Source organism: Pristiophorus japonicus, chromosome 3 (genome assembly GCF_044704955.1).
Source record: "Pristiophorus japonicus isolate sPriJap1 chromosome 3, sPriJap1.hap1, whole genome shotgun sequence".
Lineage (NCBI taxonomy): Eukaryota > Metazoa > Chordata > Chondrichthyes > Pristiophoridae > Pristiophorus > Pristiophorus japonicus.
In genome coordinates this window covers 328293092-328316564 of record NC_091979.1, presented here as the reverse complement: position 1 = coordinate 328316564, position 23473 = coordinate 328293092, and the positions used below count along the sequence as shown (strand labels likewise).

The 23473-nt window shown below is 43.3% G+C and overlaps 9 non-coding genes across 9 annotated transcripts; all 9 read right to left on the bottom strand.

The window, feature by feature from the left end:
* Window positions 1-501: 501 nt before the first annotated feature.
* On the bottom strand, window positions 502-574 carry trnav-cac (transfer RNA valine (anticodon CAC)). Its single transcript has one exon. It is a non-coding gene; the product is annotated as a tRNA-Val (tRNA).
* Window positions 575-3220: 2646 nt separating this feature from the next.
* trnav-cac (transfer RNA valine (anticodon CAC)) lies at window positions 3221-3293 on the bottom strand. Its single transcript has one exon. It is a non-coding gene; the product is annotated as a tRNA-Val (tRNA).
* Window positions 3294-5933: 2640 nt separating this feature from the next.
* trnav-cac (transfer RNA valine (anticodon CAC)) lies at window positions 5934-6006 on the bottom strand. The gene has a single exon. It is a non-coding gene; the product is annotated as a tRNA-Val (tRNA).
* Window positions 6007-8680: 2674 nt separating this feature from the next.
* Window positions 8681-8753, bottom strand: trnav-aac (transfer RNA valine (anticodon AAC)). Its single transcript has one exon. It is a non-coding gene; the product is annotated as a tRNA-Val (tRNA).
* Window positions 8754-11427: 2674 nt separating this feature from the next.
* trnav-aac (transfer RNA valine (anticodon AAC)) lies at window positions 11428-11500 on the bottom strand. The gene has a single exon. It is a non-coding gene; the product is annotated as a tRNA-Val (tRNA).
* Window positions 11501-14174: 2674 nt separating this feature from the next.
* trnav-aac (transfer RNA valine (anticodon AAC)) lies at window positions 14175-14247 on the bottom strand. The gene has a single exon. It is a non-coding gene; the product is annotated as a tRNA-Val (tRNA).
* A 2672-nt stretch (window positions 14248-16919) lies between these two features.
* On the bottom strand, window positions 16920-16992 carry trnav-cac (transfer RNA valine (anticodon CAC)). Its single transcript has one exon. It is a non-coding gene; the product is annotated as a tRNA-Val (tRNA).
* Window positions 16993-19665: 2673 nt separating this feature from the next.
* Window positions 19666-19738, bottom strand: trnav-cac (transfer RNA valine (anticodon CAC)). Its single transcript has one exon. It is a non-coding gene; the product is annotated as a tRNA-Val (tRNA).
* A 2672-nt stretch (window positions 19739-22410) lies between these two features.
* On the bottom strand, window positions 22411-22483 carry trnav-cac (transfer RNA valine (anticodon CAC)). Its single transcript has one exon. It is a non-coding gene; the product is annotated as a tRNA-Val (tRNA).
* Window positions 22484-23473: the final 990 nt, after the last annotated feature.

Genomic DNA, 23473 nt, shown 5'->3' with positions numbered 1-23473 from the left:
TATGAGGCTGCTGTTCGGTGTACGGTGAGCGTTGTCTCGAACGGTGGCATTTTGCAGCCCAGTGAAGGGCGGTAAACCGCTGTTTGATGCTGCATTCTCCGCTTTCCGCCGGCAGCCGCTGATTGGAGAGTGTGGGAGCGGAAGTTTGGGCTTGTCCCGCCCTCACTCACTCTGGAGCTGGGGAAGAGCGATTATTCGATGGGTTTGTTTGTGGCTTTAATTTTCTGTTGTGAAGCGTGGTGGCGTGGCAGGATCCTTTAATAATCTCTCTCAGCTGACCTGAATGCACGGAATGTGCAGCTTTGAGATATTGTTTCTCCAGCGTCAGTGCTGGAAACGGGAGGGAGTGAGAGACACTGTGTAGAATTTGAGTGTGAACAGAACTGTAGAGAGAAATCAGAAAATGGACCAGCATCGTGAGACACTGCACTCTGTTAATATTGAACCAATAATATGAATGATTTAATTTTATCTAATCATTAATTGAACACGTTTGCATAATGTTTCCGCCCGGTTTCGAATCGGGGATCTTTCGCGTGTGAGGCGAATGTGATAACCACTACACTACGGAAACGCTGTGCCAGTAACATTGTTGGGAATATAACCAGAGCTTTAACCTCAACAGCTGGGCTACGCTTCTGGAGCTTGTGTCACGAGAATAGAATGACGGTGCTATATTTAGCAAGGTTGTGAGTGAGGCAGGAATTGATCCCGTGTTTCTCTGCCTTTATACATAGGAACAGGAGTGGCCATTCCTCAGCAAGTGGTTAGAATCTGGAATACACTGCTCTAAAGGGCGGGAATGTCAGACTCAATCTTATCTTTCAAAACGGAGTTGGATCAGTATCCGAATGAAAAAAAGTTGCACAGCTGTGGGTAAATGACAGGGGAGTGAGACATGTTGAGAGATGGCATGGGCTCGACGGGCTGCAACCATTCCCTTATTCTTTGATTCTATAAGTTAGTGGCACATTTAATAGTGTGCATGTCAGCAGAATATTGAAAGGGACATGGATTCAGTCGGCACAACGAGAGGCATCTGATTCAGAAGATTCGGGTGCACGAAAATTCGGGTTTAATGACTTTAAAAGCATAATTTTTGTTTTGTGAAGATTCGGTCAGAGAAATGTTTGGGAAAAGAAGTTTTTCCTGAGAAGGACTCAGCACTTCATCTTCTTTTTGGCTGTTAGGGCCACACTTCTTTTCGATGTTATTTTTCCAGAATGCATATTTTCTTTGCTGTTTCACAATAAGCAGTCCCTTGCACTACAGTCTATCTCACTGTTTCCAACGTCTCATGTACATGTTACCAGCAATGAACATTTTGAAGCAGACTTCTAAAGCACAGTGTCCAAAATGGTTTATGGATTCAGAGGTAAAGTGCAGAGCACAGCTAAGTTATTCAATTAAGGACTCTCCTTCAGTTAACATTTCTTTAGTTGTGCAAATGAAGATCATCAGTCAATAAATGATGTTTTCCCATGAAGCAGGATAACATTTAATGATTATGCATTTTCTAAGTAAAAGCCCATGTGATTCAGGGCGAAGTGGCAAATTGGATCCAAATTTGGCTCAGAGGCAGGAAGCAAAGGGTAATGTTTGATGGGTGTTTTTGTGACTGGAAGGATGTTTCCAGTGGGGTTCCACAGTTTTCAGTGCCAGATCCATTGCTTTTTATGCTATTTATCAATGAACTAAACTTGAATATAGGTGTTATGATTACGAAGTTTTCAGGTGTTATTAAAATAGGCAGTGTGATTGATAATGAAGAAGAAAGCTGGAGACTCCAGGAAGATATCAATCAACTGATCAGGGGGTAGAGCAGTGGCAAATGGAATTTAATCCAGAGATGTGAGAGATCGCGCATTTGTGGAGGGCTAACAAGGAAAGGGAATACACATCAACTGGTATGAAATTGAGAAGTGTAGAGGAACAAAGGTAACTGGGATTGCTTGTCCACAGATCCCTGATGGTAGCTGGTCAGGTGGAAAAGTTGGTTAAGAAGTCATATGGAATGGTTGCATTTATTGGCAGAAGCAAGGAACAGAACAGCAAGTGGGTTTTGCTAGAACTGTATAAAATTCTGGTTAGGCCACAGCTGGAGTACTGCGTGCAGTTCTAGTCACCGCATTGAAGGAAGGACGTGAATACGCTGGAGAGGGTACAGAGGAGATTTACGTAGATGTTGCCGGGAGTAGAGCAACTTTGCTATGAGGACAGATTGGATAGGATCGGTTTGTTTTCCTTGGAACAGAGGAGGCTGATGGGCGACAGCATTAAGGTGTATATAAAAAGGAGGGGCCTAGATATTGTTGATTAACAGGGTCTATTTCACATAGTGGAGTGGTCAACAACCAGGTTGCATAATTTAAAAGTAATTAGTGTAAGGGTTAAAGGGGATTTGAAGTGAACATTCTGCATGCAGATGTTTGTGGGGGTCTCAAACTCACTGCCTGAAAGTGTGGTGCAGGCAGAAACCCTCACCACATTTAACAAGTTCTGAGATGTGCACATGAAATGCAATAAGGTGCAGGGGGACACATCTAAAACTGGACATTTGTTGGCCGGTGCAGATACGATGGGCTTAAATGACTCCTTCCATGCTGTAAACCTCTATGATTATATAATTATCGGTTAGGATTACTTTCATGATGCAAAACGTGGCAATCAGATAATTAATGGTGTTTCCAGTGAAGAAGTGTTCGTGCAAGCTGGGGCTCGAACTCAGGAAGCTGAGATGAAGCATCTTATGAGGCTGCTGTTGGTGTACGGGGAGCGTTGTCTCGAACGGTGGCATTTTGCAGCCCAGTGAAGGGCGGTAAACCGCTGTTTGATGCTGAATTCTCCGCTTTCCGCCGACAGCGGCTGATTGGAGAGTGTGAGAGCGGAAGTTAGGGCTTGTCCCGCCCTCACTCACTCTGGAGCTGGGGAAGAGCGATTAGTCGATGGGTTTGTTTGTGGCTTTAATTTTCTGTTGTGAAGCGTGGTGGCGTGGCAGGATCCTTTAATAATCTCTCACAGCTGACCTGAATGCACGGAATGTGCAGCTTTGAGATATGGTTTCTCCAGCGTCAGGGCTGGAGAATTTGAGTGTGAACAGAACTGCAGAGAGAAATCAGAAAATGGACCAGCATCGTGAGACACTGCACTCTGTTAATATTGAAGCACTAATATGAATGATTTAATTTTATCTCATCATTAATTGAACACGTTTGCATAATGTTTCCGCCCGGTTTCAAACCGGGGACCTTTCGCGTGTGAGGCGAACGTAATAACCACTACACTACGGAAACGCTGTGCAAGTAACGTTGTTGGGAACATAACCAGAGCTTTAACCTCAACAGCTGGACTACACTTCTGGAGCTTGTGTCACGAGAATAGAATGACGGTGCTGTATTTCGCAAGGTTGTGAGTGAGGCAGGAATTGATCCCGTGTTTCTCTGCCTTTATACATAGGAACAGGAGTGGCCATTCCTGAGCAAGTGGTTAGAATCTGGAATACACTGCTCTAAAGGGCGGTGGAGTAAGACTCAATCTTATCTTTCAAAACGGAGTTGGATAAGTATCCGAATGAAAAAAATTGCACAGCTGTGGATAAATGACAGGGGAGTGAGACTTGTTGAGAGTTGGCATGGGCTCGACGGGCTGCAACCATTCCCTTATTCTTTGATTCTATAAGTTAGTGGCACATTTAATACTGTTCATATCAGCAGAATATTGAAAGGCACATCGATTCAGTCGGCACAACGAGAGGCATCTGATTCAGAAGATTCGGATGCACGACAATTCGGGTTTAATGACTTTAAAAGCATCATTTTTGTTTTGTGAAGATTCGGTCAGTGAAATGTTAGGGAAAATAATTTTTTGCTGAAAAGGGCTCAGCACTTCATCTTCTTTTTGGCTGCTTGGGTCACACTTCTTTTCGATGGTATTCTTCCAGAATGTATATTTTCTTTGCTGTTTCACAATAACTAGTCCCTTGCACTACAGTCTATCTCACTGTTTCCAACGTCTCATGTACATGTGACAAGCAATGAACATTTTGAAGCAGACTTCTAAAGCACAGTGTCCAAAATGGTTCATGGCTTCAGAGGTAAAGTGCAGAGCACAGATAAGTTATTCAATTAAGGACTCTCCTTCAGTTAACATTTCTTTAGTTGTGCAAATGAAGATCATCAGTCAATTAATGATGTTTTCCCATGAAGGCAGGATAACATTTAATGATTATGCATTTTCTAAGTAAAAGCCCATGTGATTCAGGGCGAAGTGGCATATTAGATCCAAATTTGGGTGTTTTTGTGATTGGAAGGATGTTTCCAGTGGGGTTCCGCAGTTTTCAGTGCCAGATCCATTGCTTTTTATGGTATTTATCAATGATCTAAACTTGAATATAGGTGTTATGATTACGAAGTTTTCAGGTGTTATTAAAATAGGCAGTGTGGTTGATAATGAAGAAGAAAGCTGGAGACTCCAGGAAGATATCAATCAACTGATAAGGAGGTAGAGCAGTGGCAAATGGAATTTAATCCAGAGATGTGAGAGATCGCGCATTTGTGGAGGGCTAACAAGGAAAGGGAATACACATCAACTGGTATGACATTGAGAAGTGTAGAGGAACAAAGGTAACTGGGATTGCTTGTCCACACATCCCTGAAGGTAGCTGGCCTGTTGGAAAAGTTGGTTAAGAAGTCATATGGAATGGTTGCATTTATTGGCAGAAGCAAGGAACAGAACAGCAAGTGGGTTATGCTAGAACTATATAAAATTCTGGTTAGGCCACAGCTGGAGTACTGCGTGCAGTTCAAATCACCGCATTGAAGAAAGGACGTGAATACGCTGGAGAGGGTACAGAGGAGATTTACGTACATGTTGCCGGGAGTGGAGCAACTTTGCTATGAGGACAGATTGGATAGGATAGGTTTGTTTTCCTTGGAACAGAGGAGGCTGATGGGCGACAGCATTGAGGTGTATAAAAATAGGAGGGGCCTAGATATTGTTGATTAAAAGTGTCTATTTCACATAGTGGAGTGGTCAACAACCAGGCTGCATAATTTAAAAGTAATTAGTGTTAGGGTTAAAGGGGATTTGAAGTGAACATTCTGCATGCAGATGTTTGTGGGGGTCTCAAACTCACTGCCTGAAAGTGTGGTGCAGGCAGAAACCCTCACCACATTTAACAAGTTCTTAGATGTGCACATGAAATGCAATAAGGTACAGAGGTACACACCTAAAACTGAGCATTTGTTGGCCGGTGCAGATACGATGGGCTTAAATGACTGCTTCCATGCTGTAAACCTCGATGATTATATAATTATCGGTTAGGATTACTTTCATGACGCAAAACGTGGGAATCAGATAATTAATGGTGCTTCCAGTGAAGAAGTGTTCGTGCAAGCTGGGGCTCGAAATCAGGAAGCTGAAATGAAGCATCTTTTCAGGCTGCTGTTTGGTGTACGGGGAGCGTTGTCTCGAACGGTGGCATTTTGCAGCCCAGTGAAGGGCGGTAAACCGCTGTTTGATGCTGCATTCTCCGCTTTCCGCCGGCAGCGGCTGATTGGAGAGTGTGGGAGCGGAAGTTAGGGCTTGTCCCGCCCTCACTCACTCTGGAGCTGGGGAAGAGCGATGAGTCGATGAGTTTGCTTGTCGCTTTAATTTTCTGTTGTGAAGCGTGGTGGCGTGGCAGGATCCTTTAATAATCTCTCACAGCTGACCTGAATGCACGGAATGTGCAGCTTTGAGATATGGTTTCTCCAGCGTCAGGGCTGGAAACGGGAGGGAGTGAGAGACACTGTGTCGAATTTGAGTGTGGACAGAACTGCAGAGAGAAATCAGCAAATGGAACAACATCGTGAGACACTGCACTCTGTTAATATTGAACCACCAATATGAATGATTTAATTTTATCTTATCATGAATTGAACACGTTTGCATAATGTTTCCGCCCGGTTTCGAAACGGGGACCTTTCGCGTGTGAGGCGAACGTGATAACCACTACACTATGGAAACGCTGTGCCAGTAACGTTGTTGGGAACATAACCAGAGCTTTAACCTCAACAGCTGGACTACACTTCTGGAGCTTGTGTCACGAGAATAGAATGACGGTGCTATATTTCGCAAGGTTGTGAGTGAGGCAGGAATTGATCCCGTGTTTCTCTGCCTTTATACATAGGAACAGGAGTGGCCATTCCTCAGCAAGTGTTTAGAATCTGGAATACACTGCTCTAAAGGGCGGTGGAGTCAGACTCAATCTTATCTTTCAAAACGGAGTTGGATAAGTATCCGAATGAAAAAAATTGCACAGCTGTGTGAAAATGACAGGGGAGTGAGACTTGTTGAGAGTTGGCATGGGCTCGACGGGCTGCAACCATTACCTTATTCTTTGATTCTATAAGTTAGTGGCACATTTAATAGTGTGCATGTCAGCAGAATATTGAAAGGCACATGGATTCAGTCGGCACAACGAGAGGCATCTGATTCAGAAGATTCGGGTGCACGAAAATTCGGGTTTAATGACTTTAAAAGCATCATTTTTCTTTTGTGAAGATTCGGTCAGAGAAATGTTTGAAAAATAATTTTTTGCTTAAAGGGGCTCAGCACTTCATTTTCTTTTTGGCTGTTAGGGCCACACTTCTTTTCGATGGTATTCTTCCAGAATGTATATTTTCTTTGCTGTTTCACAATAACCAGTCCCTTGCACTGCAGTCTATCTCACTGTTTCCAACGTCTCATGTACATGTTACCAGCAATGAACATTTTGAAGCAGACTTCTAAAGCACAGTGTCCAAAATTGTTTATGGATTCAGAGGTAAAGTGCAGAGCACAGATAAGTTATTCAATTAAGGATTCTCCTTCAGTTAACATTTCTTTAGTTGTGCAAATGAAGATCATCAGTCAATTAATGATGTTTTCCCATGAAGGCAGTATAACATTTAATGATTATGCATTTTCTAAGTAAAAGCCCATGTGATTCAGGGCGAAGTGGCAAATTGGATCAAAATTTGGCTCAGAGGCAGGAAGCAAAGGGTAATGTTTGATGGGTGTTTTTGTGACTGGAAGGATGTTTCCAGTGTGGTTCCGCAGTTTTCAGTGCCAGATCCATTGCTTTTTATGGTATTTATCAATGATCTAAACTTGAATATAAGTATTATGATTACGAAGTTTTCAGGTGTTATTAAAATAGGCATTGTGGTTGATAATGAAGAAGAAAGCTGGAGACTCCAGGAAGATATCAATCAACTGATAAGGGGGTAGAGCAGTGGCAAATTGAATTTAATCCAGAGATGTGAGAGATCGCGCATTTGTGGAGGGCTAACAAGGAAAGGGAATACACATCAACTGGTATGACATTGATAAGTGTAGAGAAACAAAGGTAACTGGGATTGCTTGTCCACAGATCCCTGAAGGTAGCTGGCCAGTTGGAAAAGTTGATGAAGAATTCATATGGAATGGTTGCATTTATTGGCAGAAGCAAGGAACAGAAAAGCAAGTGGGTTATGCTAGAACTGTATAAAATTCTGGTTAGGCCACAGCTGGAGTACTGCGTGCAGTTCTGGTCACCGCATTGATGGAAGAACGTGAATACGCTGGAGAGGGTACAGAGGAGATTTACGTAGATGTTGCCGGGAGTGGAGCAACTTTGCTATGAGGACAGATTGGATAGGATGGGTTTGTTTTCCTTGGAACAGAGGAGGCTGATGGGCGACCGCATTGAGGTGTATAAAAATAGGAGGGCCCTAGATATTGTTGATTAAAAGGGTCTATTTCACATAGTGGAGTGGTCAACAACCAGGCTGCATAATTTAAAAGTAATTAGTGTAAGGGTTAAAGGGGATTTGAAGTGAACATTCTGCATGCAGATGTTTGTGGGGGTCTCAAACTCACTGCCTGAAAGTGAGGTGCAGGCAGAAACCCTCACCACATTTAACCAGTTCTGAGATGTGCACATGAAATGCAATAAGGTGCAGGGGTACACACCTAAAACTGGGCATTTGTTGGCCGGTGCAGATACGATAGGCTTAAATGACTCCTTCCATGCTGTAAACCTCTATGATTATATAATTATCGGTTAGGATTACTTTCATGATGCAAAACGTGGCAATCAGATAATTAATGGTGTTTCCAGTGAAGAAGTGTTCATGCAAGCTGGGGCTCGAACTCAGGAAGCTGAGATGAAGCATCTTATGAGGCTGCTGTTCGGAGCACGGGGAGCGTTGTCTGGAACGGTGGCATTTTGCAGCCCAGTGAAGGGCGGTAAACCGCTGTTTGATGCTGCATTCTCCGCTTTCCGCCGGCAGCGGCTGATTGGAGAGTGTGGGAGCGGAAGTTAGGGCTTGTCCCGCCCTCACTCACTCTGGAGCTGAGGAAGAGCGATTAGTCGATGGGTTTGTTTGTGGCTTTAATTTTCTGTTGTGAAGCGTGGTGGCGTGGCAGGATCCTTTAATAAACTCTCACAGCTGACCTGAATGCACGGAATGTGCAGCTTTGAGATATGGTTTCTCCAGCGTCAGGGCTGGAAACGGGAGGGAGTGAGAGACACTGTGTGGAATTTGAGTGTGAACAGAACTGCAGAGAGAAATCAGCAAATGGAACAGCATCGTGAGACACTGCACTCTGTTAACATTGAACAACTAATATGAATGATTTAATTTTATCTTCTCATTAATTGAACACGTTTGCATAATGTTTCCGCCTGGTTTCGAACCGGGGACTTTTCGCGTGTTAGGCGAACGTGATAACCACTACACTACGGAAACGCTGTGGCATTAAGATTGTTGGGAACATAACCAGAGCTTTAACCTCAACAGCTGGACGACACTTCTGGAGCTTGTGTCACGAGAATAGAATGACGGTGCTATATTTAACAAGGTTGTGAGTGTGGCAGGAATTGATCCCGTGTTTCTCTGCCTTTATACATAGGAACAGGAGTGGTCATTCCTCAGCAAGTGGTTAGAATCTGGAATACTCTTCTCTAAAGGGCGGTGGAGTCAGACTCAATCTTATCTTTCAAAACGGAGTTGGATAAGTATCCGAATGAAAAAAATTGCACAGCTGTGGGTAAAAGACAGGGGAGTGAGACTTGTTGAGAGTTGGCATGGGCTCGACGGGCTGCATCCATTCCCTTATGCTTTGATTCTATAAGTTAGTGGCACATTTAATAGTGTGCATGTCAGCAGAATATTGAAAGGGACATGGATTCAGTCGGCACAACGAGAGGCATCTGATTCAGAAGATTCCGGTGCATGAAAATTCGGGTTTAATGACTTTAAAAGCATCATTTTTCTTTTGTGAAGATTCGGTCAGAGAAATGTTTGAAAAAGAATTTTTTGCTGAAAAGGGCTCAGCACTTCATCTTCTTTTTGGCTGTTAGGGCCACACTTCTTTTCGATGGTATTCTTCCAGAATGTATATTTTCTTTGCTGTTTCACAATAACCAGTCCCTTGCACTGCAGTCTATCTCACTGTTTCCAACGTCTCGTATACATGTTACCAGCAATGAACATTTTGAAGCAGACTTCTAAAGCACAGTGTCCAAAATGGTTTATGGATTCAGAGGTAAAGTGCAGAGCACAGATAAGTTATTCAATTAAGGATTCTCCTTCAGTTAACATTTCTTTAGTTGTGCAAATGAAGATCATCAGTCAATTAATGATGTTTTCCCATGAAGGCAGGATAACATTTAATGATTATGCATTTTCTAAGTAAAAGCCCATGTGATTCAGGGCGAAGTGGCAAATTGGATCCAAATTTGGCTCAGAGGCAGGAAGCAAAAGGTAATGTTTGATGGGTGTTTTTGTGACTGGAAGGATGTTTCCAGTGTGGTTCCACAGTTTTCAGTGCCAGATCCATTGCTTTTTATGGTATTTATCAATGATCTAAACTTGAATATAGGTGTTATGATTACGAAGTTTTCAGGTGTTATTAAAATAGGCAGTGTGGTTGATAATGAAGAAGAAAGCTGGAGACTCCAGGAAGATATCAATCAACTGATAAGGGGGTAGAGCAGTGGCAAACTGAATTTAATCCAGAGATGTGAGAGATCGCGCATTTGTGGAGGGCTAACAAGGAAAGGGAATACACATCAACTGGTATGACATTGAGAAGTGTAGAGGAAAAAAGGTAACTGGGATTGCTTGTCCACAGATCCCTGAAGGTAGCTGACCAGTTGGAAAAGTTGATTAAGAATTCATATGGAATGGTTGCATTTATTGGCAGAAGCAAGGAACAGAACAGCAAGTGGGTTATGCTAGAACTGTATTAAATTCTGGTTAGGCCACAGCTGGAGTTCTGCGTGCAGTTCTGGTCACCGCATTGAAGGAAGAACGTGCATACGCTGGAGAGGGTACAGAGGAGATTTACGTAGATGTTGCCGGGAGTGGAGCAACTTTGCTATGAGGACAGATTGAATAGGATGGGTTTGTTTTCCTTGGAACAGAGGAGGCTGATGGGCGACAGCATTGAGGTGTATAAAAATAGGAGGGGCCTAGATATTGTTGATTAAAAGGGTCTATTTCACATAGTGGAGTGGTCAACAACCAGGCTGCATAATTTAAAAGTAATTAGTGTAAGGGTTAAAGGGGATTTGAAGTGAACATTCTGCATGCAGATGTTTGTGGGGGTCTCAAACTCACTGCCTGAAAGTGTGGTGCAGGCAGAAACCCTCACCACATTTAACCAGTTCTTAGATGTGCACATGAAATGCAATAAGGTGCAGGGGTACACACCTAAAACTGGGCATTTGTTGGCCGGTGCAGATACGATGGGCTTAAATGACTCCTTCCATGCTGTAAACCTCTATGATTATATAATTATCGGTTAGGATTACTTTCATGATGCAAAACGTGGCAATCAGATAATTAATGGTGTTTCCAGTGAAGAAGTGTTCGTGCAAGCTGGGGCTCGAACTCAGGAAGCTGAGATCAAGCATCTTGTGAGGCTGTTGTTCGGAGCAGGTGGAGCGTTGTCTCGAACGGTGGCATTTTGAAGCCCAGTGAAGGGCGGTAAACCGCTGTTTGATGCTGCATTCTCCGCTTTCCGCCGGCAGCGGCTGATTGGAGAGTGTGGGAGCGGAAGTTAGGGCTTGTTCCGCCCTCACTCACTCTGGAGCTGGGGAAGAGCGATTAGTCGATGGGTTTGTTTGTGGCTTTAATTTTCTGTTGTGAAGCGTGGTGGCGTGGCAGGATCCTTTAATAATCTCTCACAGCTGACCTGAATGCACGGAATGTGCAGCTTTGAGATATGGTTTCTCCAGCGTCAGGGCTGGAAACGGGAGGGAGTGAGAGACACTGTGTAGAATTTGAGTGTGAACAGAACTGCAGAGTGAAATCAGCAAATGGAACAGCATCGTGAGACACTGCACTCTGTTAACATTGAACCACTAATATGAATGATTTAATTTTATCTTATCATGAATTGAACACGTTTGCATAATGTTTCCGCCCGGTTTCGAACCGGGGACCTTTCGCGTGTTAGGCGAACGTGATAACCACTACACTACGGAAACGCTGTGGCAGTAACATTGTTGGGAACATAACCAGAGCTTTAACCTCAACAGCTGGACGACACTTCTGGAGCTTGTGTCACGAGAACAGAATGACGGTGCTATATTTAGCAAGGTTGTGAGTGTGGCAGGAATTGATCCCGTGTTTATCTGCCTTTATACATAGGAACAGGAGTGGCCATTCCTCAGCAAGTGGTTAGAATCTGGAATACACTTCTCTAAAGGGCGGTGGAGTCAGACTCAATCTTATCTTTCAAAACGGAGTTGGATAAGTATCCGAATGAAAAAAATTGCACAGCTGTGGGTAAATGACAGGGGAGTGAGACTTGTTGAGAGTTGGCATGAGCTCGACGGGCTGCATCCATTCCCTCATGCTTTGATTCTATAAGTTAGTGGCACATTTAATAGTGTGCATGTCAGCAGAATATTGAAAGGGACATGGATTCAGTCGGCACAACGAGAGGCATCTGATTCAGAAGATTCCGGTGCATGAAAATTCGGGTTTAATGACTTTAAAAGCATAATTTTTCTTTTGTGAAGATTCGGTCAGAGAAATGTTTGAAAAAGAATTTTTTGCTGAAAAGGGCTCAGCACTTCATCTTCTTTTTGGCTGTTAGGGCCACACTTCTTTTCGATGGTATTCTTCCAGAATGTATATTTTCTTTGCTGTTTCACAATAACCAGTCCCTTGCACTGCAGTCTATCTCACTGTTTCCAACGTCTCATATACATGTTACCAGCAATGAACATTTTGAAGCAGACTTCTAAAGCACAGTGTCCAAAATGGTTTATGGATTCAGAGGTAAAGTGCAGAGCACAGATAAGTTATTCAATTAAGGATTCTCCTTCAGTTAACATTTCTTTAGTTGTGCAAATGAAGATCATAAGTCAATTAATGATGTTTTCCCATGAAGGCAGGATAACATTTAATGATTATGCATTTTCTAAGTAAAAGCCCATGTGATTCAAGGCGAAGTGGCAAATTGGATCCAAATTTGGCTCAGAGGCAGGAAGCAAAGGGTAATGTTTGATGGGTGTTTTTATGACTGGAAGGATGTTTCCAGTGGGGTTCCACAGTTTTCAGTGCCAGATCCATTGCTTCTTATGGTATTTATCAATGATCTAAACTTGAATATAGGTGTTATGATTACGAAGTTTTCAGGTGTTATTAAAATAGGCAGTGTGGTTGATAATGAAGAAGAAAGCTGGAGACTCCAGGAAGATATCAATCAACTGATAAGGGGGTAGTGCAGTGGCAAATTGAATTTAATCCAGAGATGTGAGAGATCGCGCATTTGTGGAGGGCTAACAACGAAAGGGAATACACATCAACTGGTATGACATTGAGAAGTGTAGAGGAACAAAGGTAACTGGGATTGCTTGTCCACAGATCCCTGAAAGTAGCTGACCAGTTGGAAAAGTTGATTAAGAAGTCATATGGAATGATTGCATTTATTGGCAGAAGCAAGGAACAGAGCAGCAAGTGGGTTGTGCTAGAACTGTATAAAATTCTGGTTAGGCCACAGCTGGAGTACTGCGTGCAGTTCTGGTCACCGCATTGAAGGAAGAACGTGAATACGCTGGAGAGGGTACAGAGGAGATTTACGTAGATGTTGCCGGGAGTGGAGCAACATTGCTATGAGGACAGATTGGATAGGATGGGTTTGTTTTCCTTGGAACAGAGGAGGCTGATGGGCGACCGCATTGAGGTGTATAAAAATAGGAAAGGCCTAGATATTGTTGATTAAAAGGGTCTATTTCACATAGTGGAGTGGTCAACAACCAGGCTGCATAATTTAAAAGTAATTAGTGTAAGGGTTAAAGGGGATTTGAAGTGAACATTCTGCATGCAGATGTTTGTGGGGGTTTCAAACTCACTGCCTGAAAGTGTGGTGCAGGCAGAAACCCTCACCACATTTAACAAGTTCTTAGATGTGCACATGAAATGCAATAAGGTGCAGGGGTACACACCTAAAACTGGGCATTTGTTGGCCGGTGCAGATACGTTGGGCGTAAATGACTCCTTCCATGCTGTAAACCTCTATGATTATATAATTATCGGTTAGGATTACTTTCATGATGCAAAACGTGGCAATCAGATAATTAATGGTGTTTCCAGTGAAGAAGTGTTCGTGCAAGCTGGGGCTCGAACTCAGGAAGCTGAGATGAAGCATCTTATGAGGCTGCTGTTCGGAGCACGGGGAGCGTTGTCTGGAACGGTGGCATTTTGCAGCCCAGTGAAGGGCGGTAAACCGCTGTTTGATGCTGCATTCTCCGCTTTCCGCCGGCAGCGGCTGATTGGAGAGTGTGGGAGCGGAAGTTAGGGCTTGTCCCGCCCTCACTCACTCTGGAGCTGAGGAAGAGCGATTAGTCGATGGGTTTGTTTGTGGCTTTAATTTTCTGTTGTGAAGCGTGGTGGCGTGGCAGGATCCTTCAATAATCTCTCACAGCTGACCTGAATGCACGGAATGTGCAGCTTTGAGATATGGTTTCTCCAGCGTCAGGGCTGGAAGCGGGAGGGAGTGAGAGACACTGTGTAGAATTTGAGTGTGAACAGAACTGTAGAGAGAAATCAGCAAATGGAACAGCATCGTGAGACACTGCACTCTGTTAACATTGAACCACCAATATGAATGATTTAATTTTATCTTATCATTAATTGAACACGTTTGCATAATGTTTCCGCCCGGTTTTGAACCGGGGACCTTTCGCGTGTTAGGCGAACGTGATAACCACTACACTACGGAAACGCTGGTGCAATAACATCGTTGGGAACATAACCAGAGCTTTAACCTCAACAGCTGGACTACACTTCTGGAGCTTGTGTCACGAGAATCGAATAACGGTGCGATATTGCAAGGTTGTGAGTGTGGCAGGAATTGATCCCGTGTTTCTCTGCCTTTATACATAGGAACAGGAGTGGCCATTCCTCAGCAAGTGGTTAGAATCTGGAATACACTTCTCTAAAGGGCGGTGGAGTCAGACTCAATCTTATCTTTCAAAACGGAGTTGGATAAGTATCCGAATGAAAAAAATTGCACAGCTGTGGGTAAATGACAGGGGAGTGAGACTTGCTGAGAGTTGGCATGGGCTCGACGGGCTGCATCCATTCCGTTATTCTTTGATTCTATAAGTTAGTGGCACATTTAATAGTGTGCATGTCAGCAGAATATTGAAAGGGACATGGATTCAGTCGACACAACGAGAGGCATCTGATTCAGAAGATTCGGGTGCACGAAAATTCGGGTTTAATGACTTTAAAAGCATCATTTTTCTTTTATGAAGATTCGGTCAGAGAAATGTTTGAAAAATAATTTTTTGCTGAAAAGGGCTCAGCACTTTATCTTCTTTTTGGCTGTTAGGGCCACACTTCTTTTCGATGGTATTCTTCCAGAATGTATATTTTCTTTGCTGTTTCACAATAACCAGTCCCTTGCACTACAGTCTATCTCACTGTTTCCAACGTCTCATGTACATGTTACCAGCAATGATCATTTTGAAGCAGACTTCTAAAGCACAGTGTCCAAAATGGTTTATGGATTCAGAGCTAAAGTGCAGAGCACAGATAAGTTATTCAATTAAGGATTCTCCTTCAGTTAACATTTCTTTAGTTGTGCAAATGAACATCATCAGTCAATTAATGATGTTTTCCCACAAAGGCAGGATAACATTTAATGATTATGCATTTTCTAAGTAAAAGCCCATGTGATTCAGGGCGAAGTGGCAAATTGGATCCAAATTTGGCTCAGAGGCAGGAAGCAAACGGTAATGTTTGATGGGTGTTTTTGTGACTGGAAGGATGTTTCCAGTGGGGTTCCACAGTTTTCAGTGCCAGATCCATTGCTTTTTATGGTATTTATCAATGATCTAAACTTGAATATAGGTGTTATGCTTACGAAGTTTTCAGGTGTTATTAAAATAGGCAGTGTGGTTGATAATGAAGAAGAAAGCTGGAGACTCCAGGAAGATATCAATCAACTGATAAGGGGGTAGAGCAGTGGCAAATTGAATTTAATCCAGAGATGTGAGAGATCGCGCATTTGTGGAGGGCTAACAAGGAAAGGGAATACACATCAACTGGTATGACATTGAGAAGTGTAGAGGAACAAAGGTAACTGGGATTGCTTGTCCACAGATCCCTGAAGGCAGCTGACCAGTTGGAAAAGTTGATTAAGAAGTCATATGGAATGGTTGCATTTATTGGCAGAAGCAAGGAACAGAACAGCAAGTGGGTTATGCTAGAACTGTATAAAATTCTGGTTAGGCCACAGCTGGAGTACTGCATGCAGTTCTAGTCACCGCATTGAAGGAAGAACGTGAATACGCTGGAGAGGGTACAGAGGAGATTTACGTAGATGTTGCCGGGAGTGGAGCAACTTTGCTATGAGGACAGATTGGATAGGATGGGTTTGTTTTCCTTGGAACAGAGGAGGCTGAAGGGCGACCGCATTGAGGTGTATAAAAATAGGAGACGCCTAGATATTGTTGTTTAAAAGGGTCTATTTCACATAGCGGAGTGGTCAACAACCAGGCTGCATAATTTAAAAGTAATTAGTGTAAGGGTTAAAGGGGATTTGAAGTGAACATTCTGCATGCAGATGATTGTGGGGGTCTCAAACTCACTGCCTGAAAGTGTGGTGCAGGCAGAAACCCTCACCACATTTAACAAGTTCTTAGATGTGCACATGAAATGCAATAAGTTGCAGGGGGACACCCCTAAAACTGGGCATTTGTTGGCCGGTGCAGATACGATGGGCTTAAATGACTCCTTCCATGCTGTAAACCTCTATGATTATATAATTATCGGTTAGGATTACTTTCATGATGCAAAACGTGGCAACCAGATAATTAATGGTGTTTCCAGTGAAGAAGTGTTCGTGCAAGCTGGGGCTCGAACTCAGGAAGCTGAGATGAAGCATCTTATGAGGCTGCTGTTCGGTGTACGGGGAGCGTTGTCTCGAACGGTGGCATTTTGCAGCCCACTGAAGGGCGGTAAACCGCTGTTTGTTGCTGCATTCTCCGCTTTCCGCCGGCAGCGGCTGATTGGAGAGTGTGGGAGCGGAAGTTCGGTCTTGTCCCGCCCTCACTCATTCTGGAGCTGGGGAAGAGCGATTAGTCGATGGGTTTGTTTGTGGCTTTAATTTTCTGTTGTGAAGCTTGGTGGCGTGGCAGGATCCTTTAATAATCTCTCACAGCTGACCTGAATGCACGGAATGTGCAGCTTTGAGATATGGTTTCTCCAGCGTCAGGGCTGGAAACGGGAGGGAGTGAGAGACACTGTGAAGAATTTGAGTGTGAACAGAACTGCAGAGAGAAATCAGCAAATGGACCAGCATCGTGAGACACTGCACTCTGTTAATATTGAACCACGAATATGAATGATTTAATTTTAGCTAATCATTAATTGAACACGTTTGCATAATGTTTCCTCCCGGTTTCGAACCAGGGACCTTTCGCGTGTGAGGCGAACGTGATAACCACTACACTACGGAAATGCTGTGGCAGTAGCATTGTTGGGAACATAACCAGAGCTTTAACCTCAACAGCTGGACTACACTGATGGAGCTTGTGTCACGAGAATAGAATGACGGTGCTATATTTAGCAAGGTTGTGAGTGTGGCAGGAATTGATCCCGTGTTTCTCTGCCTTTATACAGAGGAACAGGAGTGGCCATTCCTCAGCAAGTGGTTAAAATCTGGAATACACTGCTCTAAAGGGCGGTGGAGTCAGACTCATTCTTATCTTTCAAAACGAGTTGGATAAGTATCCGAATGAAAAAAATTGCACAGCTGTGTGTAAATGACAGGGGAGTGAGACTTGTTGAGAGTTGGCATGGGCTCGACGGGCTGCAACCATTCCCTTATTCTTTGATTGTATAAGTTAGTGGCACATTTAATAGTGTGCATGTCAGCAGAATATCGAAAGGGACATGGATTCAGTCGGCACAACGAGAGGCATCTGATTCAGAAGATTTGTGTGCACGAAAATTCGGGTTTAATGACTTTAAAAGCATCATTTTTGTTTTGTGAAGATTCGGTCAGTGAAATGTTTGGGAAAAGAATTTTTTGCTTAAAAGGGCTCAGCACTTCATCTTCTTTTTGGCTGTTAGGGTCACACTTCTTTTCGATGGTATTCTTCCAGAATGTATATTTTCTTTGCTGTTTCACAATAACCAGTCCCTTGCACTACAGTCTATCTCACTGTTTCCAACGTCCCATGTACATGTTACCAGCAAGGAACATTTTGAAGCAGACTTCTAAAGCACACTGTCCAAAATGGTTTATGGATTCAGAGGTAAAGTGCAGAGCACAGATAAGTTATTCAATTAAGGACTCTCCTTCAGTTAACATTTCTTTAGTTGTGCAAATGAAGATCATCAGTCAATTAATGATGTTTTCCCATGAAGGCAGGATAACATTTAATGATTATGCATTTTCTAAGTAAATGCCCATGTGATTCAGGGCGAAGTGGCATATTGGATCCAAATTTGGCTCAGAGGCAGTAAGCAAAGGGTAATGTTTGATGGGTGTTTTTGTGACTGGAAGGATTATTCCAGTGGGGTTCTGCAGTTTTCAGTGCCAGATCCATTGCTTTTTATGGTATTTATCAATGATCTAAACTTGAATATAGGTGTTATGATTACGAAGTTTTCAGGTGTTATTAAAATAGGCAGTGGGTTGATAATGAAGAAGAAAGCTGGAGACTCCAGGAAGATATCAATCAACAGATAAGAGGGTAGAGCAGTGGCAAATTGAATTTAATCCAGAGATGTTAGTGATAGCGCATTTGTGGAGGGCTAACAAGGAAAGGGAATATACATCAACTGGTATGACATTGAGAAGTGTAGAGGAACAAAGGAAACTGGGATTGCTTGCCCACAGATCCCTGAAGGTAGCTGGCCAGTTGGAAAAGTTGGTTAAGAAGTCATATGGAATGGTAGCATTTATTGGCAGAAGCAAGGAACAGAACAGCAAGTGGGTTATGCTAGAACTGTATAAAATTCTTGTTAGGCCACAGCTGGAGTACTGCGTGCAGTTCTAGTCACCGCATTGAAGGAAGGACGTGAATACGCTGGAGAGGGTACAGAGGAGATTTACGTAGTTGTTGCCGGGAGTGGAGCAACTTTGCTATGAGGACAGATTGGATAGGATGGGTTTGTTTTCCTTGGAACAGAGGAGGCTGATGGGCGACAGTATTGAGGTGTATAAAAATAGGAGGGGCCTAGATATTGTTGTTTAAAAGGGTCTATTTCACATAGCGGAGTGGTCAACAACCAGGCTGCATAATTTCAAAGTAATTAGTGTAAGGGTTAAAGGGGATTTGAAGTGAACATTCTGCATGCAGATGATTGTGGGGGTCTCAAACTCACTGCCTGAAAGTGTGGTGCAGGCAGAAACCCTCACCACATTTAACAAGTTCTTAGATGTGCACATGAAATGCAATAAGTTGCAGGGGGACACACCTAAAACTGGGCATTTGTTGGCCGGTGCAGATACGATGGGCTTAAATGACTCCTTCCATGCTGTAAACCTCTATGATTATATAATTATCGGTTAGGATTACTTTCATGATGCAAAACGTGGCAACCAGATAATTAATGGTGTTTCCAGTGAAGAAGTGTTCGTGCAAGCTGGGGCTCGAACTCAGGAAGCTGAGATGAAGCATCTTATGAGGCTGCTGTTCGGTGTACGGGGAGCGTTGTCTCGAACGGTGGCATTTTGCAGCCCACTGAAGGGCGGTAAACCGCTGTTTGATGCTGCATTCTCCGCTTTCCGCCGGCAGCGGCTGATTGGAGAGTGTGGGAGCGGAAGTTAGGGCTTGTCCCGCCCTCACTCATTCTGGAGCTGGGGAAGAGCGATTAGTCGATGGGTTTGTTTGTGGCTTTAATTTTCTGTTGTGAAGCTTGGTGGCGTGGCAGGATCCTTTAATAAAAGCTGACAGCTGACCTGAATGCACGGAATGTGCAGCTTTGAGATATGGTTTCTCCAGCGTCAGGGCTGGAAACGGGAGGGAGTGAGAGACACTGTGAAGAATTTGAGTGTGAACAGAACGGCAGAGAGAAATCAGCAAATGGACCAGCATCGTGAGACACTGCACTCTGTTAATATTGAACCACTAATATGAATGATTTAATTTTATCTAATCATTAATTGAACACGTTTGCATAATGTTTCCGCCCGGTTTCGAACCGGGGACCTTTCGCGTGTGAGGCGAACGTGATAACCACTACACTACGGAAACGCTGTGGCAGTAGCATTGTTGGGAACATAACCAGAGCTTTAACCTCAACAGCTGGACTACACTTATGGAGCTTGTGTCACGAGAATAGAATGACGGTGCTATATTTAGCAAGGTTGTGAGTGTGGCAGGAATTGATCCCGTGTTTCTCTGCCTTTATACATCGGAACAGGAGTGGCCATTCCTCAGCAAGTGGTTAAAATCTGGAATACACTGCTCTAAAGGGCGGTGGAGTCACACTCATTCTTATCTTTCAAAACGAGTTGGATAAATATCCGAATGAAAAAAATTGCACAGCTGTGTGTAAATGACAGGGGAGTGAGACTTGTTGAGAGTTGGCATGGGCTCGACGGGCTGCAACCATTCCCTTATTCTTTGATTGTATAAGTTAGTGGCACATTTAATAGTGTGCATGTCAGCAGAATATTGAAAGGGACATGGATTCAGTCGGCACAACGAGAGGCATCTGATTCAGAAGATTTGGGTGCACGAAAATTCGGGTTTAATGACTTTAAAAGCATCATTTTTGTTTTGTGAAGATTCGGTCAGAAAAATGTTTGGGAAAAGAATTTTTTGCTGAAAAGGGCTCAGCACTTCATCTTCTTTTTGGCTGTTAGGGTCACACTTCTTTTCGATGGTATTCTTCCAGACTGTATATTTTCTTTGCTGTTTCACAATAACCAGTCCCTTGCACTACAGTCTATCTCACTGTTTCCAACGTCCCATGTACATGTTACCAGCAAGGAACATTTTGAAGCAGACTTCTAAAGCACACTGTCCAATATCGTTTATGGATTCAGAGGTAAAGTGCAGAGCACAGATAAGTTATTCAATTAAGGACTCTCCTTCAGTTAACATTTCTTTAGTTGTGCAAATGAAGATCATCAGTCAATTTATGATGTTTTCCCATGAAGGCAGGATAACATTTAATGATTATGCATTTTCTAAGTAAATGCCCATGTGATTCAGGGCGAAGTGGCATATTGGATCCAAATTTGGCTCAGAGGCAGTAAGCAAAGGGTAATGTTTGATGGTTGTTTTTGTGACTGGAAGGATGATTCCAGTGGGGTTCCGCAGTTTTCAGTGCCAGTTCCATTGCTTTTTATGGTATTTATCAATGATCTAAACTTGAATATAGGTGTTATGATTACGAGGTTTTCAGGTGTTATTAAAATAGGCAGTGGGTTGATAATGAAGAAGAAAGCTGGAGACTCCAGGAAGATATCAATCAACTGATAAGGGGGCAGAGCAGTGGCAAATGGAATTTAATCCAGAGATGTGAGAGATCGCGCATTTGTGGAGGGCGAACAAGGAAAGGGAATACACATCAACTGGTATGACATTGAGAAGTGTAGAGGATAAAGGTAACTGGGATTGCTTGTCCACAGATCCCCGAAGGTAGCTGGCCAGTTGGAAAAGTTGGTTAAGAAGTCATATGGAATGGTTGCATTTATTGGCAGAAGCAAGGAACAGAACAGCAAGTGGTTTATGCTAGAACTGTATAAAATTCTGGTTAGGCCAAAGCTGGAGTACTGCGTGCAGTTCTAGTCACCACATTGAAGGAAGGACGTGGATACGCTGGAGAGGGTACAGAGGAGCTTTACGTAGTTGTTGCCAGCAGTGGAGCAACTTTGCTATGAGGACAGATTGGATAGGATGGGTTTGTTTTCCTTGGAACAGAGGAGGCTGATGGGCGACAGTATTGAGGTGTATAAAAATAGGAGGGGCCTAGATATTGTTGTTTAAAAGGGTCTATTTCACATAGCGGAGTGGTCAACAACCAGGCTGCATAATTTAAAAGTAATTAGTGTAAGGGTTAAAGGGGTTTTGAAGTGAACATTCTACTTGCAGATGTTTGTGGGGGTCTCAAACTCACTGCCTGAAAGTGTGGTGCAGGCAGAAACCCTCACCACATTTAACAAGTTCTTAGATGTGCACATGAAATGCAATAAGGTGCAGGGGGACACACCTAAAACTGGGCATTTGTTGGCCGGTGCAGATACGATGGGCTTAAATGACTCCTTCCATGCTGTAAACCTCTATGATTATATAATTATCGGTTAGGATTACTTTCATGATGCAAAACGTGGCAATCAGATAATTAATGGTGTTTCCAGTGAAGAAGTGTTCGTGCAAGCTGGGGCTCGAACTCAGGAAGCTGAGATGAAGCATCTTATGAGGCTGCTGTTCGGTGTACGGGGAGCGTTGTCTCGAACGGTGGCATTTTGCAGCCCAGTGAAGGGCGGTAAACCGCTGTTTGATGCTGCATTCTCTGCTTTCCGCCGGCAGCGGCTGATTGGAGAGTGTGGGAGCGGAAGTTAGGGCTTGTCCCGCCCTCACTCATTCTGGAGCTGTGGAAGAGCGATTAGTCGATGGGTTTGTTTGTGGCTTTAATTTTCTGTTGTGAAGCTTGGTGGCGTGGCAGGATCCTTTAATAAAAGCTCACAGCTGACCTGAATGCACGGAATGTGCAGCTTTGAGATATGGTTTCTCCAGCGTCAGGGATGGAAACGGGAGGGAGTGAGAGACACTGTGAAGAATTTGAGTGTGAACAGAACTGCAGAGAGAAATCAGCAAATGGACCAGCATCGTGAGACTCTGCACTCTGTTAATATTGAACCACGAATATGAATGATTTAATTTTAGCTAATCATTAATTGAACACGTTTGCATAATGTTTCCGCCCGGTTTCGAGCCGGGGACCTTTCGCGTGTGAGGCGAACGTGATAACCACTACACTACGGAAATGCTGTGGCAGCAGCATTGTTGGGAACATAACCAGAGCTTTAACCTCAACAGCTGGACTACACTTATGGAGCTTGTGTCACGAGAATAGAATGACGGTGCGAAATTTAGCAAGGTTGTGAGTGTGGCAGGAATTGATCCCGTGTTTCTCTGCCTTTATACAGAGGAACAGGAGTGGCCATTCCTCAGCAAGTGGTTAAAATCTGGAATACACTGCTCTAAAGGGCGGTGGAGTCAGACTCATTCTTATCTTTCAAAACGAGTTGGATAAGTATCCGAAAGAAAAAAATTGCACAGCTGTGTGTAAATGACAGGGGAGTGAGACTTGTTGAGAGTTGGCATGGGCTCGACGGGCTGCAACCATTCCCTTATCCTTTGATTGTATAAGTTAGTGGCACATTTAATAGTGTGCATGTCAGCAGAATATTGAAAGGGACATGGATTCAGTCGGCACAACGAGAGGCATCTGATTCAGAAGATTTGGGTGCACGAAAATTCGGGTTTAATGACTTTAAAAGCATCATTTTTGTTTTGTGAAGATTCGGTCAGAAAAATGCTTGGGAAAAGAATTTTTTGCTCAAAAAGGGCTCAGCACTTCATCTTCTTTTTGGCTGTTAGGGTCATACTTCTTTTCGATGGTATTCTTCCAGAATGTATATTTTCTTTGCTGTTTCACAATAACCAGTCCCTTGCACTACAGTCTATCTCACTGTTTCCAACGTCCCATGTACATGTTACCTGCAAGGAACATTTTGAAGCAGACTTCTAAAGCACACTGTCCAAAATGGTTTATGGATTCAGAGGTAAAGTACAGAGCACAGATAAGTTATTCAATTAAGGACTCTCCTTCAGTTAACATTTCTTTAGTTGTGCAAATGAAGATCATCAGTCAATTAATGATGTTTTCCCATGAAGGCAGGATAACATTTAATGATTATGCATTTTCTAAGTAAAAGCCCATGTGATTCAGGGCGAAGTGGCAAATTGGATCCA